Genomic DNA, 14,938 nt, shown 5'->3' on the forward strand with positions numbered 1-14,938 from the left:
CGCAGAGAGCGGGGGCTACTCCCTAGTTGCGGGCTGTAGGCTTATCATTGCAGTGGCTTCTCTTGTGGTGGAGAATGGCCCCTGGGTGCGTGGGCCTCAGTTCTTGCTGCACGTGGCTTTAGTAGTTGGCGCGGCTTGCAGGTTTCTGAGCATAGGCTCAATAGTTGTGGCCCCGAGGCCTATGGGATCTTCTGGGACCGGGGACTGAAGAGGTGTTCCTTGCTTTGCAAGGCAAATTCTTGACTACTGGTTCCACCAGGGAAGCTCTAGGGGTTCTTACTTAAGATTCTTATTTCAGAGATTTATTTTAAATCTTAGTTTAAATTAATTAAGACATTAATTAATTTAATTAAGATTAATGAATTAATCTTGATTAAGAGATTACTTATTTGTTTATTATATTCATTTAAGGAGTGCTCTTGGGAGAAGATGAGTGAGGGGAACCAGACAGGACAAGAGGAATAAAGTTAAACAAGAATTCGGGAGTGTTATCTGGAGACTGTCCTCAGCCTAGTTCTCAGGGGAGCATTGGAGCATGACGGTACCACAGAACTGGCTCTCGTTTCAGGCAAGTGGGATAGGCTAGCCCTTTGTACCTGAGGGAGGCTGCCTAGCCTCCAGGGGAGTTGATTTCCGCATGACTGGGAAGGGGCCACCAGCTCTCACCACCAGAGATTGGAGTTGGGTGCACTGAGCAGGGCAGAGCCCTGGAAATGACTCAGCACCAACCTGACCTCACTGGGAAGTGGGGCTGGAGATCTGGGAGGAGGTCATGGGTGGAGGAGGGCAGTGAGGTGGGGAGAGCAGAAGAGGGGGCTGTCTGTGCACCCTGGAAGTGCAGCCTGAGACCCTGGGGGCTTGGCCTTGTGAAGCAGTGATCTCTCATCCCCATGGGGACACAGAAGGACAGGCCAAGCCCTCCCCTTAGCTTCTCATTCCAGCGAGTGCCAAGCACATCACCAATCCACCCCAGTCATCAGTGTCATCCTTCCTGTCACTCAGAGAACTAGGCTTCTCTCTTAGCCACCTGCTTCCCCTCCCTCCTCCCTACTCTCTGCAGCCCCAGCCTTGGCCTTGATCTCAGGCTTTGAAGGTGCTGGATTCAATGTGATGGCTGATTCATTGGGTGATAGGCAGTTTTCCCCCAAGCTGCCTGCCTCAGTCTGGAGTGGAACATTCTGGCCTCCCAGGAGGGCAGACCAGGAGGCATTAACCCCTGCTCTGCCAGTGTGTTTCTCTAGGGCCAGAACCCAGGATTCTGGAAATTGTTCTCTTCAGGGTGGCACCAAAGGGAGCCTTGTGGAGGGCTTTGGGCACTCCATATACTTCCTCATTCTCACCCAGGCCATCCAGGAAACACTTAATCTGAATAAAAGGAGTGTCCCCTGGCCCACCCTTCTTTCCAACACGGTTGCCACCTCGGCCCTTATGTCTGCCCTGTGCCTTCTGCACACCCGCATACCCTCTGCCCTGTGCCTTCCCCTGCCACCTGCTCCCAGGGGTCAGCCCCCACCTTCAGCAGAGATTTACACCTTTCCAAATACTCGTACAGGAAGCCAGAGCCACCACAGGCTGGTGCCGGAAGTTCAGCGGCTGAGACAGGCCTGGGTAGGAGTTGTTTCAACATTCCAGTTCTCCCATCCTTCCGGGTGACTGGTGGATGGGGGCATCTTAGCAGCGTGGGGTGAGGGCCTGAGCAGGGGTGGGAACTTTCTGGGAGGGAACTTGGCCAGATGAGGCTCAGCAGGATCCCCCCAAGTTGGTGGTCCCTCCTCTACTTAGTCTTGTTTTGAAGGTGCTGAAAGAAAGGCTGTATCTAATTTCACCCCCAGCTGCTTGAATTAGGGGCCTCAGCTTCAATCCAAAGGCGCCAGCTTCCCCCTTCCTCTTTTCCCTCTTGTCCATCCTTAGCGCCTGCCTCGCCTACAGTCAACGCCTGTCTCTTCCTTCAGACCTTGTGCCCCACCGTCCCACACAGCTGCGGCCACTGCATTCAGAGGGGGCACCTCTGTCTCTGTAGCACACGGGAGGTTACTCCACACCCTCAGCTGCCCTCCCTGTGCTCTGGACACCTCCATCTTCCACCCTGTTGTTTTATTGATTAGTCCTTATTACTTGCATTTTTACCCTCCAAGTCTTTGAGTGTCTATCTGTAGCCTATAAACTTGCAAAAACCTTCCTCATTAAAAATAAATAAATAAGTAAAAAAGACCAAATCTCCCTTCTTCATGCATCCTGCCCCGGGTTCTCCCCTCTTGTGTGTCTCCAGACCCTGATGGGTTACCTAACAGACAAACCAGGGACGCATGTCAAGAGCCAGCCAAGAGGAACAAGTGCAATAAGAATAGGAAAGGTCATTTCAGTGAAAAGTGGTAATAAATTAATGTTGTCATGCTTAAGATAATTTAGAAAAGGCTTACTTGAATTTTATCACACACGCAAATTTTACATTATTTTGAAAATCAAAAATTAGTTTGTGTCACGTATAGATAGGAGGGATGGGAACCCTCATCTTTTTTTCTGGCCCCCCAGCTTGCCCCTTGCAGTGGAAGCTCAGAGTCTTAACCACTGGCAGTTCAGTGGTTAACCCTCACCTTTTAAATGTGTTAATTCTCTCTTTCTCACCTCTAGCTCTTCAACCCTGTGTGTCTTCAGATACCATCCAGTGCTCCTGCCAAGGCCGCCAGTGACCTTCACATTGAGAAATCTGATGGATGTCTTTTCCTCTCAGCTGTGACCCTCTCAGCAGATGTCACCTCTAGCCTTGAAAATCTCTCCTGTGGCCTCAGTGACAGCTGCTCTCCGGGGTTCCCTTCTGCTTCCGAAACCTGTTCCTTTCGGACATCCTCATGGTTCTCCCTCTCAGAGCGTTTGTGTTCCCGAGTCCTGAGCTGGTCTCCTCTGTCTCTCTGCGTACCTCTCCTGGGACAGTTCCTGCACTTGTGTGGCTTTGGTTACCATCTGCACTCAGATTACTTCTAAACAGCTTTCCTGGGAATTCCTACGTGGTCCAGTGGTTAAGACTCTGCGGCTCACTGCCAAGGCAAAGTTCAATCGCTGGTCCCCACAGGCCATGCGCTGTGGCTAAATAAATAAATTAAATGAACAGCTTTCCTTAGCTCAGCCACAGCTTCTGACTTGGAGATCTGTGCATCCCTTTGTGTACTCTTTGAGGCGCCTAAATTCGCTAAATCTGAACTAGAGTTCTCAGCTGTCTGACAAAACATTCCTTCTCCAGCATCTTCTGTCTCAGGGAGAGGTGCCATCATCCATTCAATCCCCAAGCTCAAAACCTTCTCTCTCACATCCCCCACCTAACATCCTCTGCAATCTACCAGGTCCTACTGACTCTGTCTCTTGACTATCTTGACTTATTCATTTCTCTTTGTTTCCTGGCTCCACCCTCATCCAAGTTGCCATTATCTCTGGCTTGCAATAGCCTCTGCACTGGTCTCCCCAGTCTCTACTTGTTCAGTCCGCTTTTCATACTGAAGTCAGTCTGATGAGGTTTTAGTGATTTCTCATTGGCTCAGGCTGGCCTTTCAGACTTTATCTTCTGGTTCCCAGAGTCAGGTGTGCACCTGCTCAGGAGAGCCTTAGCTCTCATTCTCTGCTCCAACAATGTGTAGCTACCTGGAGCTTCCCCTCTCCTGCTTAGGCAGTCTTTTCTCCTCTCCTGTATTATTTTTTGGGACAAAAATAGCCAGGCGAGAGATATTGGAGACGTGAACTAGGGTGGTGACATGGATGTGGTAAGAATTGATGAGATTCTGGAGAAAAGGGTAGCGGGTTACACATGAACTTATTTACAAAACAGAAATAGAGTCACAGATGTACAAAACAAACTTATGGTTACTAGGGAATGGGCGGAGGGTAAATAGGGAGATTGGTACTGAACATACACATTGCGCTAAGTTGCTTTAGTCATGTCAGACTCTTTGTGACTGTATCCCACCAGGCTCCTCTGTTCATGGGATTTTCCAGGCAATACTGGAGTGGGTTGCCATTTCCTTCTTCAGGGGATCTTCCTGGCCCAGGGATGGAACCCGAATCTCTTATGTCTCCTGCATTGGCAGGCAGGTTCTTTATCACTAGCACCATAAAATAGATAACTAATAAGAACTTTCTGTATTGCACAGGGAACTCTACCCAACACTCTGTAATGGCCTATATGGGAAAATAATCTTTTTTAAAAACAAGTGGATATATTAAAAAAGAAAGAAAGAAATTGATGAGATTCTGGGCATACTTTGAAGGGAAATACAATAGGACTTGTTGAATTTGGAAATGTGGGAAGATAAAGGATTCAAGGATAACTTTCCAGTTTTGTTATTTGTTTATTTATTTTTGCCTGAGTAGCTAGAGGAAATGAATTCCATTAACTGAATGGGGGGAGACTGGGAATAATGGGTTTGGATGGGAAGAGAAGGAGTTCAGTTTTGGATATGTCACTGGAAACGGCTATTAGAAATCCAGTTAGGTATATGAATCTGGTGCAGGGGACTGATCTGAGTCAGAGCTGTAAATTTATGAGTCATCAGTGGAGAGGCGAAATTTAAAGCCACAAAACTGGATGAGAGCACTGAGGGTGTAAGTTTCATAAAAAGTTGAAGAGGCCCAGGAGCTTTCAGCATTAAAAGGTTGCAGAGATGAGCCTCAGGAGAGAAAAATCAGGAGGAAAAACAGGAAAATATAGCACCCCAAAAGCCTAGTGGCAAAGGGGTTTACTGGAGGAGGAAGTGGTCAACTGTGTCAAAGGTTAAGTAAGCTGAAGGCTGAGAATTGACCATGAGATTTGATAACAGGAAGATCATTGATGATGCAGACAAGAACAGTTCAGGAAATGGTGTGGCAAAAGCTTGTGGGATTACATCTAAGAGAAAAAGGAGAGAGAGGGGTTGGAGTTAGACAAATTGTTAAAAACTTTTTTGCTGTAGAAAGGGTACAGTAAAGTGGATGCCTGCTAGAGGGTTAATTAAGATCATGAGAGTGTTTTTGTGTGTTTTTAAATATGGGATAAATAACAGCAGATAGATTGTTTCTGTATATTTATGGGACTGATCCAGCAGAGAGGAAAGACTGATGAAACAAGAGGGAAGAAATCTTAGAAGAGCAAAACTCTTGAGAGATTGAGAGACGAAAGGACCTACTCCCTGAACAGGGAGGTTGGCTTTAGACAGAAACTCTTCTGAGCTATTTTCACTGCTTCCTCTTTCCTTTTACTCTGCTCCAGTGTCTGCTCTTTGAGAAATCTTTCCTGTCCAGTCTTCTAGAATGGTGATACCATCACTGTCTATACTTTTATCCTGCTTTATTATTATTTTTTTAAATATTTATTTGGCCGTGCTGTTTCCTAGTTGCACCACTGTGGCATGAGAAAGTTTTAGTTGCAGCATGTGGGATTTAGTTTCCTGATCAGGGATTGAACCCGGACCCCCTGCATAAGGAGCATGGTGTCTTGGTCACTGGACTACCAGGGAAGACCCCTGCTTTACTTTCATTTGTCAGCACATGCTCAGTCGTTCAATCATGTCCAACACTTTGTGACCCCATGGATTACAGCCCACCAGGCTCCTCTGTCCGAGGGATTCTCCAGGCAAGAATACTGGAGTGGGTTGCTATTTCCTCCTCCAGGGGCTCTTCGAGACTCAGGGATCAAATCTGTGCCCTCTGCGTTGGCAGGCAGAGTCTTTATCACTAAGTCACCTGGGGAACCCTATTGGTAGCATTTGTCATAATAATATTACAGAATAAATATGTTCATTGTCTGTCTTTGTCATTAAAATATACATTCCACGAGGGGAGAGACTTGGTCTTATTCACCCTGTATTGCCAACACTCAGTATCACTGTCTCACATAGAAGTTGCCCAGTAAATATTTGAGAATGAAGGAAGAAGTGAATCTTTCCCTCATGCCCATGGCAACATGCTCAGTTCTCATTCCATTCTGATTTTCATTTCATTCTCCTGTGACCCACATCTCCTCCCATTTTCCATCCCCATTCACCCAAGAAAACATTCTAACCTATCTCCACTGCCATCCCCATCATTCCCATACACCCTCCCCCCCCCCTACTACCCTTATTCTGAGAGTAGCCACCCTTATCTATGTCTGTCTCCTCCATCCCCCAACTTAACTCTGATAACCCAGTCTCAGCGCTACCCCCACCCACTTCCTGTCTGTGCATCCTGATTGCATCATCACAGTCTCCTGCAGTCATTGCCGGCATGGTCTCTGCTCTGCTCCTCCCCCATTCTGTTCTCTTGCCATCTACATGCAGTCTCCATCTCCATCACCATTGCTTTCCTATTCCCTCTTGCCATACCTACTCTGCCTCAGCATCATGGGGAAGAAACATAGCTTTGCACTGTGCGTTGGTTAGACATTGCCAGAGCCACGGTTAATACAAGCAGCTATGGGAAGAAAGAGATGGAAGTGCTTTTTTTCAGTGACTTAAGTAAATATTAAAAAGCCTACTTTATGAACTAGCACTGTTCCCTACAATAGACATAATAAATGACTTCCTGAGGATTTCTAAAATATATTTTGCATATGATGGCATTATCACAGGCCTTGGGCCTGAGGGTTCCAATCCTGTAGATGAAGACAGTCTCTGTGGTAAAATAATCTGCCTTCTCAGAGAGCTCTTTTTTCTTAATTTCCAGTGTCAGGAAACCCTGGAAAAGTATCTATAAGCTATGATTAACAAAAGATGAAACAAGTCAAATTGAATCTCACTTGGAACTCCAGTTTTTGTTCCAGACTGACTGGTCAACTAACAAGGATTTGGGAGTTATAAGTACTCTGTATCTTTCTTTATCTTATCTTCAAGAGAAATTATCAGCCCAGGACCTGAATAAGTAAAACATTTCTCATGCCCTTGAGATTTTTATCTTCTCTTTATAAATTTTTCCTCCTACACCAATCTGTGACCTAGAATTCCCATCTAGTCAAGGCTAGACAAAAATGTATATATGTTCTAATCAATGGAATAATTATACAATTTATAGATATTATACTATTTATTATATCTTCATATACTTAATATATAATTAGTTATTGATACATATTAATGAAACTACTATTTCTAATGTAACTATGAATTCTTATGTAATTTTATTTTATTCTTAGCTATCTTCAGTTCAGTTCAGTCGCTCAGTCATGTCCGACTCTTTGCGACCCCGTGAATCGTGGCACGCCAGGCCTCCCTGTCCATCACCATCTCCCGGAGTTCACTCAGACTCATGGCCATCGAGTCAGTGATGCCATCCAGCCATCTCATCCTCTGTGGTCCCTTTCTCCTGCCCTCAATCCCTCCCAGCATCAGAGTCTTTTCCAATGAGTCAACTCTTCACATGAGGTGGCCAAAGTACTGGAGCTTCAGCTTCAGCATCATTCCTTCCAAAGAAATCCCAGGGCTGATCTCCTTCAGAATGGACTGGTTAGATCTCCTTGCAGTCCAAGGGACTCTCAAGAGTCTTCTCCAACACCACAGTTCGAAAGCATCAATTCTTCGGTGCTCAGCCTTCTTCACAGTCCAACTTTCACATCCATACATGACTACTGGAAAAACCATAGCCTTAACTAGACGGACCTTAGTCGGCAAAGTAATGTAAGATGCTAACTAAAGGTCATAGGGCTTAGTGCTCAGTCTGGTGTTTGATAACTTTTCTTTGGAATTTTCTGAATGTATAATAGTATTCTTTACCAATGAGGGCACAATCTCCTTTTTTTTTTTTTTTTTGGTTAGAATAAAGCTAAGAGATGTGATTTTGTAAAAAAAAAACAAACAACAAACAAACAAACCATGGTTGAATTTTCTACTGTTCATGTTGTATATAAATTTGACTTGTAAAAATGTTTATTTAAATCAGGCTCTAACAAAGATTTCTCAAGTGGGGATATATTATCACTGAGACCAGAGATGTAGAGACCTTGGCCCAAGTCACTTTGTCTTCTATGCAACATTCGGGTGAGCATCATTGATTTAACAATCACCTCCAAGAATTATGTCTTGTTCAAGGTCCATATTAATGAAGATCCTTGAAACTGACACATTTTACACTATTTTATTATGAATTAAAAAACAATTTGGGGGGGTGCGGCTGTGTTGGGTCTTCATTGCTGCATGTGTTAGGGGAAGCACACTGATTGAAACCGCCCGCCCTGGCCAGTCACCATAGTAACCATTTGCATGAGTTGTTTTATGACAGGAGATCCTGATAAGGAATGTGGAACTAATAAGCCACCACCAACCGGAAGAGTTCGGCAAAGGTTGAAATGAGACACCGTGTGTTCGTCCACTTCCCAGAATCCTTCTCGCTAGCATTCATCTTGGCTGAGTGATGTGTGCACCACCAGAAAAGACTGAATTAGAATGATTGGCCAAAGACCACCCGGAAACTAATCCCATCACCATAAAACCGTACTCAGAGCAGTTCTCCTGAGTTCTCTTACCCTACTGCTCTCCTCCTGGGTGCCCTTTCCCAATAAAATCTCTTGCACGTGACTTTTCTCTAGTTGCAGAGTGGAGGCTGTTCTCCAGTTGCTGTGTGTGGCTTCTCATTGCAGTGGCTTCTCTTGATGCAGAGCTGGGCTTCAATAGTTGCAGCATGTGGACTCAGTACTTACAGTTCCTCCTGCTCTAGAGCACAGGCTCAGTAGTTGTGGCACATGGGCTTAGCCACTCTACAGCACGTGGTGTCTTCCCCAACCAGGGATCGATCCGTGTCTCCTGCATAGTAGGCAGATTCTTCACCTCTGAGCCACCAGGGAAGCCCCTCGTTGTGCTTTTAGTTTACATCCTACTGATCACTAATGAAGTTGAATGACTTCAAAAATAATTTTGTTTATTTATTTTTGGCTGTGCTGGGTCTTGTTTGTTGCAAGGGCTTTTATCTAGTTGCAGTGAGTAGGAGCTACTCTCTAGTTGCCGTGCCTAGGTGGCTCATTGCGGTGGCCTCTCCTGTTGGGAGGCATGGGCTGTAGGATGCATGTGCTCAGTATTGTGTCTCCTGACCTCCAGAGTACATGCTCAATAGTTGTGGCTCAATAAACTTAATACTGTTAAGATAGCAAGACTACCCAAACTGATCTATATATTCAATGTAATTCCTGCCAAAATCTCAGCTAGCTTCTTTGCAGAAACTGACAAGCTGATCTTAATCTACATGTGGAAATTTAAGGAATCCAGACTAACAAAAACAATCTTGAAAGAAGATTCATATGTTGCAATTTCAAAACTTAGTGGAAAATGACAATAATCAAGATAGTATGATGCAGGAGTAAGGATAGACATATAGATCATTGGAAGAGCTGCAATCTCAGGAGAAATCTCTTACATTTACACGCAATTGAATTTTGACAAAATGTCAAGACAATTCAGTGCAGAAAAGATCTTCCTAACAAATGGTACTAGGAAAACTGAATATAAGCAAGAGAATGAATTTGAACTTTTTTTTCCCAGGGATCAAACCCAGGTCTCCCACATTGCAGGTGGATTCTTTACCAGTTGAACCACCAGGGAAGCCCTTTTTCACACCTCATACACAAAATTAACTCAAAATGGACTATATTCTTAAATGTAAAAGCTAAACTATAAAACTCTTACAACATATACCTCCATGTCTCAATTATCATATTTCATAATAAATTTTATTATCTAGTAAAGCATGCCTCCCTTCACTGTTTTCATTTTCTTCAAAAATATCTGTAATTTTAATCAAAAGCTTTTTGCTACTTTTTATGAGATGATCTTATAGATCTTACATTTTCTTCTTTCATCTATAGTGAATCACATCGATTGCTTTTTAAATGTTGAACTAAATCTTGTTGTTATTGATTCTAGCTCACAGTGGTTTACTTCCTCATGTGGCAGACTTCCTTTTTAATTGCTTGGCTATCTTTGGTTAAACAATCCATAAAATTAAGATTATATAAAATTGAACCCCAGACTCATGAGAGGGCAAGTTCGTAAGTTAAATTCCTCTGGTGAATCTATTATTATTATTTGCATTCAAGTTGCGTCAAGGACAGGCAGGTTTTTCTTGTTATTCCTTGTGTAGGCCCAATACTTATCTTCCATTTCCCATAATGTCTATTTACCTCCAGAGTTCTAGGTTTCTGGTACTGGCACTTCCCCCTGATGACAGCTTAGTGTTCATGTTAGCATGTCAGTAATTCCAGAAAGTTGTATCCATTTTAGGCCCCTGGAGATTTTCCCTAGTGTTTTGAAGCCCTAACAAAGTGTATGAATATATATTTGTTGAAATTTATCCAGTATCAATATATTTTTAAGCAGGAGGGCTTTTTCTAGTGAGCTGTACTGCTGGTGGAGAAGTCTTTTTGTTGCAGTATCTTCTGGTGTTTTAGGATATGTATCATTACTAACTTACTCTAAAATGTTAGATTATTTTTGTTAATGGACCTGGCAACACCATATATTGGGGAAGTTCATACCCAAATCTTTCTGTTTCAGTTATTTCTCTGAGATCTTATAATTGTGCTTAGGGGAAAGACTGGAAGTAGAGAGTAACCAGGATAATATTCCCATAATCACATAGGCCAGACAAATTCCTGAGCCAACAGTAAGCTCAGGTACCACAGATGGAACAAGTCCTAAGAAATGGTCACCAGCAATCTGACTGGGCAGTTGAACAAGTGGATAGCAGAAGGTTAAGATGCAAAGATGTACTGAATTCAAGGAAATATCATAAGGATTAATACAAATTTATTATAATTTACATTGGCTCTGGGTCACAGGAACAAATCCATTTTGAATGAAACATTAAAACCTTTTAGTGGTGATGGCTGTTTGTAGAAAGATTATGGGAGTACCGGAAATTACCCTGGGCACAGGTGCACTTGGCCCTATTCCAGCAGCAACCAGAGCAAGTTTTTTTTTTTTTTTTTTTGCATCCTCAGACTTCTAAAGTCTTCCTAGAGGAGAAACACAGGCATTGTGGGTGTCCTAGGAGAACTGATCCAACCACTTCAAGATATAAATTTTCTTCATGAACAGAAGGAATAGTTTAAGAGGAGAGTTGTATTTTTATCCCTGGATTTTTGATACTCAAAAGTGATACAACAGTAATCAGACAAATAAATCAATCATTCTGGATTTTTTTTTTTTCAAAAGTTTATGTGTTTATTTTCTCTCCAGAGTAGAAGATACTTTTCACTTTGGAATGGCAGGTTTTCTGTACCTCGAAGGCAAGACCCCAGGCCAAACTGATGCATTTGAAAGAGACATGGGACCACTGCCTTGGTGACTGCATGGTGGAGCCCACCTCACCATTCGGTCTGTTTGCCAGAGGAGAGGGATTTGGCACACTCACTGTGCCTTTGAATTTTGAAGTAAGAGTAAGGCTTTTTTTTTTTTTTTTTTTTTGGTTTAATAGAAGAAGCTAAGGTAATTTTCCTAAGTTTTTTCCTCGTAGAAGAGAGGTTAGCGACAGAGTTCTTCTCTTTAAAGTTGCACCCTCTTATGCTGTTCACAGACTGGCCCACTTCCAGCCTCTTGTGATTGATTAAGTATCGCTAAGCATCCAGAGGGCAGCTAATGAGCCAATATAAAACAACTACCAAATTATTCTTAAGGTTAAAAGTCAATGAAATTGGTACAAGAAGCTACCATGCCCTCGGGGCACACATTTTCTTGAGGTGGAAAGCTAAAAAAAAAAACCAGGGAACACAGGTAGTCAGTACAAGCTGGCATGTGCCCCTCCACGGAACCTCAAATGATGCTTCTTTTTTCTGATTAATCTCAACATATGTTTAATCTTCAGTTAGTAGCTCAGTTTTAGCAGAGTGGTTGTTTAGGCTTCTTGTTGCTGTGGTTAGAAAGCTTCAAAACTCTTCAATAATGTTTTGTAATTAAGTAGCTAACTACCATTTAACACTTGAATATTCTCGGAGAGAATGGCCAGGAATTTCCGGAGTCTACCCAGTCCTTCTGTTGGCTATAGATCTCATTGTCTTGGAAATTATGGGCACGACAGCTAATGATTTGGGTCTGTACTTCTTGGCCAATTTACTTTTTAAAATCCCCTTTTGGCTTCCTACCATTCTGAACTAATTGTGGGTGATATAAACAGTGAGAGCACTAGTGTTGGTAGGCTTCACACATTTCCTTTACTATTTGACCTGCAGTCTGAGGACCCTGAGCACTATTGAGAGAGAATGTTCCCTAAACCTGAGAGTGAAGCTCTTTAGGAGCCTTTGATGAATGGTGACTGTGTTAGCCTTCTCTCATTGCTAATTTCTCTTTGTTCTAAACACACATGAATTACCAAGCTCATAATCGAATAAACGTCATTTCTCTGCCTGGGCAAAAAAACCCCTAAATATTTACACATGTCTTTGTGGTAGAGGATGAGTCACTCATGTTTATGGGAAGTTGATGTTACTGTTTGTATTTTTAAATTTTATTTTAGGGGCTTCCTTGGTGGTCCAGTGGCTAAGAGTCTGCCTTCCAATGCAGGGGACCTGGGTTTGATCCCTCATCAGGAAACTAGGATTTTGCATGCCACAGGGCAACTAAGCCCTTGCACTGCAACAAGAGAAGGTCATGATCTCCAGTGAAGACCCAGTGCAGCTACAATTTTTTATTTTATTTTATTGAATTATCCTTGATTTACAATGTGCTAATTTCTTTGATATATATTTATGTATATATATATTTTTTTCATATTCTTTTCCATTGTTGAATAATAATGGTAGTGAATATAGTTCCCTATGCTACATAGTAGGACTTTATTATCTATCCATTCTATATAATAGTTTGCATCTTCGAATCTCAAATTCCCAATCCATCCCTTCCCCACCCCTCACTAGGCAACCACAAGTCTCTTCTCTATGTCTGTGAGTCTGTTTCTGTTTCATAGACAAGTTGATTTGTGTCGTATTTTAGATTCCGCATATAAGCAATATGATATTTATCTTTCTGACTTACTTCACTGAGTACAATAATCTCTAGGTCTATCCATGTTGCTGCAAATCGCGTTATTTCATTCTTCTTTATGGCTGAATAATGGCAGAAAGTGAAGAAGAACTAAAGAGCCTCTTGATGAAAGTGGAAGAGGAGAGTAAAAAAGTTGGCTTAAAACTCAACATTCAGAAAACTAAGATCATGGCATCTGGTCCCATCACTTCATGGCAAATAGATAAGGAAACAGTGGAAACAGTGACAAACCTCATTTTTGGGGGGCTCTCAAATCACTACAGATGGTGATTGCAGCCATGAAGTTAAAAGACGCTTGCTCCTTGGAAGGAAAGTTATGACCAACCTAGACAGTATATTAAAAAGCAGAGACATTACTTTGCCAACAAAGGTCCATCTAGCCAAGGCTTTGGTTTTTCCAGTAGTCATGTTGGACTACAAAGAAAGCTGAGTGCAGAAGAATTGATGCTTTTGAACTGTGATGTTGGAGAAGACTCTTGAGAAGTCTTGGACTGCAAGGTGATCCAACAGTCCATCCTAAAGGAGACCAGTCCTGGGTGTTCATTGGGAGGACTGATCCTGAAGCTGAATCTCCAATACTTTGGACACCTCATGGAAAAGCTGACTCATTTAAAAAGACCCTGATGCTGGGAAAGATTGAGGGTAGGAGGAGATGGGGATGACAGAAGATGAGATGGTTGGATGGCATCACCGACTCGATGGACATGAGTTTGGGTAGACTCCGGAAGCTGGTGATGGACTGCGAGGCCTGGAGTGCTACAATTCATGGGGTCGCAAAGAGTTGGACATGACTGAGCAATTGAATTGAACTGAATATTCCACTGTGTGAAGCCATAGTGATGTTACTATTTGTTCAGTCGATGAATGTGTACTGGGTACCTGCTATATCCCAGATACTGTTCTATGTGCTGGGGACAAAGTGGTGATCAAAAAAGGCAAAGATTCCTTCCCTAACAGAGATCACATTCCAATGGGAAGACAGAAACAAGATACAGAAGTAAAATGTACATTATGTTAGACAGTATTTAGAGCTAATGAGAAAAAAAAAAGCAAGGAAATGGGATAGAGAATACCTATGTGGTCAATGATAAGAGGACTGCAGTCTTAGATACGGTGGCCAGGGTAAGGCTTCCCTGGAAGGGGACCTTTGAATAAAGCCAGAAGAAAGTAAAAGCAAGCCATGTGACTGTCTGAGGGATGGACACTCCAAGATTATGAGTAGTAAGTACTATATACCTAAGTTCCACTTGAAAAGAGAGAAATGGTCAGGTGCATGCCTGCTATTGGAGATCTGGGAAATGAGGAGGAACCAGTAAAAATTTCACTGAGGGAGAAGGATTAACAGGAGATTTATGTTGCTCTGGAAGACCTCTGAAAAAAAAATGCTTTCAAGGATGAGAGGGTGACCAAGTCTGTCAAGTGCTGCTGGCAGTTGGGTAAGATGAGGGCAGAGAGTGGGCCAGCTCTCGAGGAGCAACAGGGGCAAGAACCTCATGGAAATGACTTCAGATGGAGAGAAACTGGAGATGGCAAGTGCAGATTCTTATTGCGAGGGATTTTATTTTAAGAGGGAGCAGAGAAACAGTACAGTAGCTGGAAGGGGACACAGGTAAAGAAAGTCTTTGCCTTTTTGCTTTCTGGTTTTGGGGGGTTGGGAGATCATATATTAATAGATCTATGCTGGTGATGATTATCCACTGGAGAGAAACTACCTATGCTGCTGTAGGAGAACTAAGGAAAATGCGGGAGCAAAATGAGGGGGCGGACAGCCTAGGAGAGAAGCCAAGGCCTGTGGAGAGATGCTGTGATTGGTGGATTTGGTAGTGGGAGCTATTGAAATTCTCTCGAGCTGGCCTCTATTAGTGAAATAAGAAGCAAGGTTATCAGCAGGGAGTGCGAAGGAACCTGTATAAAGAGGGAGGAAAGGATGTGAAATAATTAACTGAGAGAGTTAATGGACTAGAAAAATGTAGAGT

The 14,938-nt window shown here is 43.0% G+C and overlaps 1 long non-coding RNA gene across 2 annotated transcripts in view; it reads left to right on the plus strand.

Moving 5' to 3' along the window:
• Window positions 1-8,510, plus strand: part of LOC138440152 (uncharacterized) — a 28,680-nt gene extending 20,170 nt beyond the window's left edge. The window contains exons 3-4 of one of the 2 annotated variants that reach the window (XR_011256934.1): window positions 412-568; window positions 7,133-8,510. This is a non-coding gene — a long non-coding RNA (uncharacterized lncRNA). Of the gene's footprint in view, window positions 1-411; window positions 569-2,631; window positions 4,229-7,132 lie in introns of those variants that run through there. The other variant, XR_011256935.1, reaches the window with a different exon arrangement.
• The last annotated feature ends 6,428 nt before the right edge of the window (window positions 8,511-14,938 follow it).

The sequence above is a fragment of the Ovis canadensis genome, chromosome 1, assembly GCF_042477335.2.
Source record: "Ovis canadensis isolate MfBH-ARS-UI-01 breed Bighorn chromosome 1, ARS-UI_OviCan_v2, whole genome shotgun sequence".
Classification (NCBI taxonomy): Eukaryota; Metazoa; Chordata; class Mammalia; order Artiodactyla; family Bovidae; genus Ovis; species Ovis canadensis.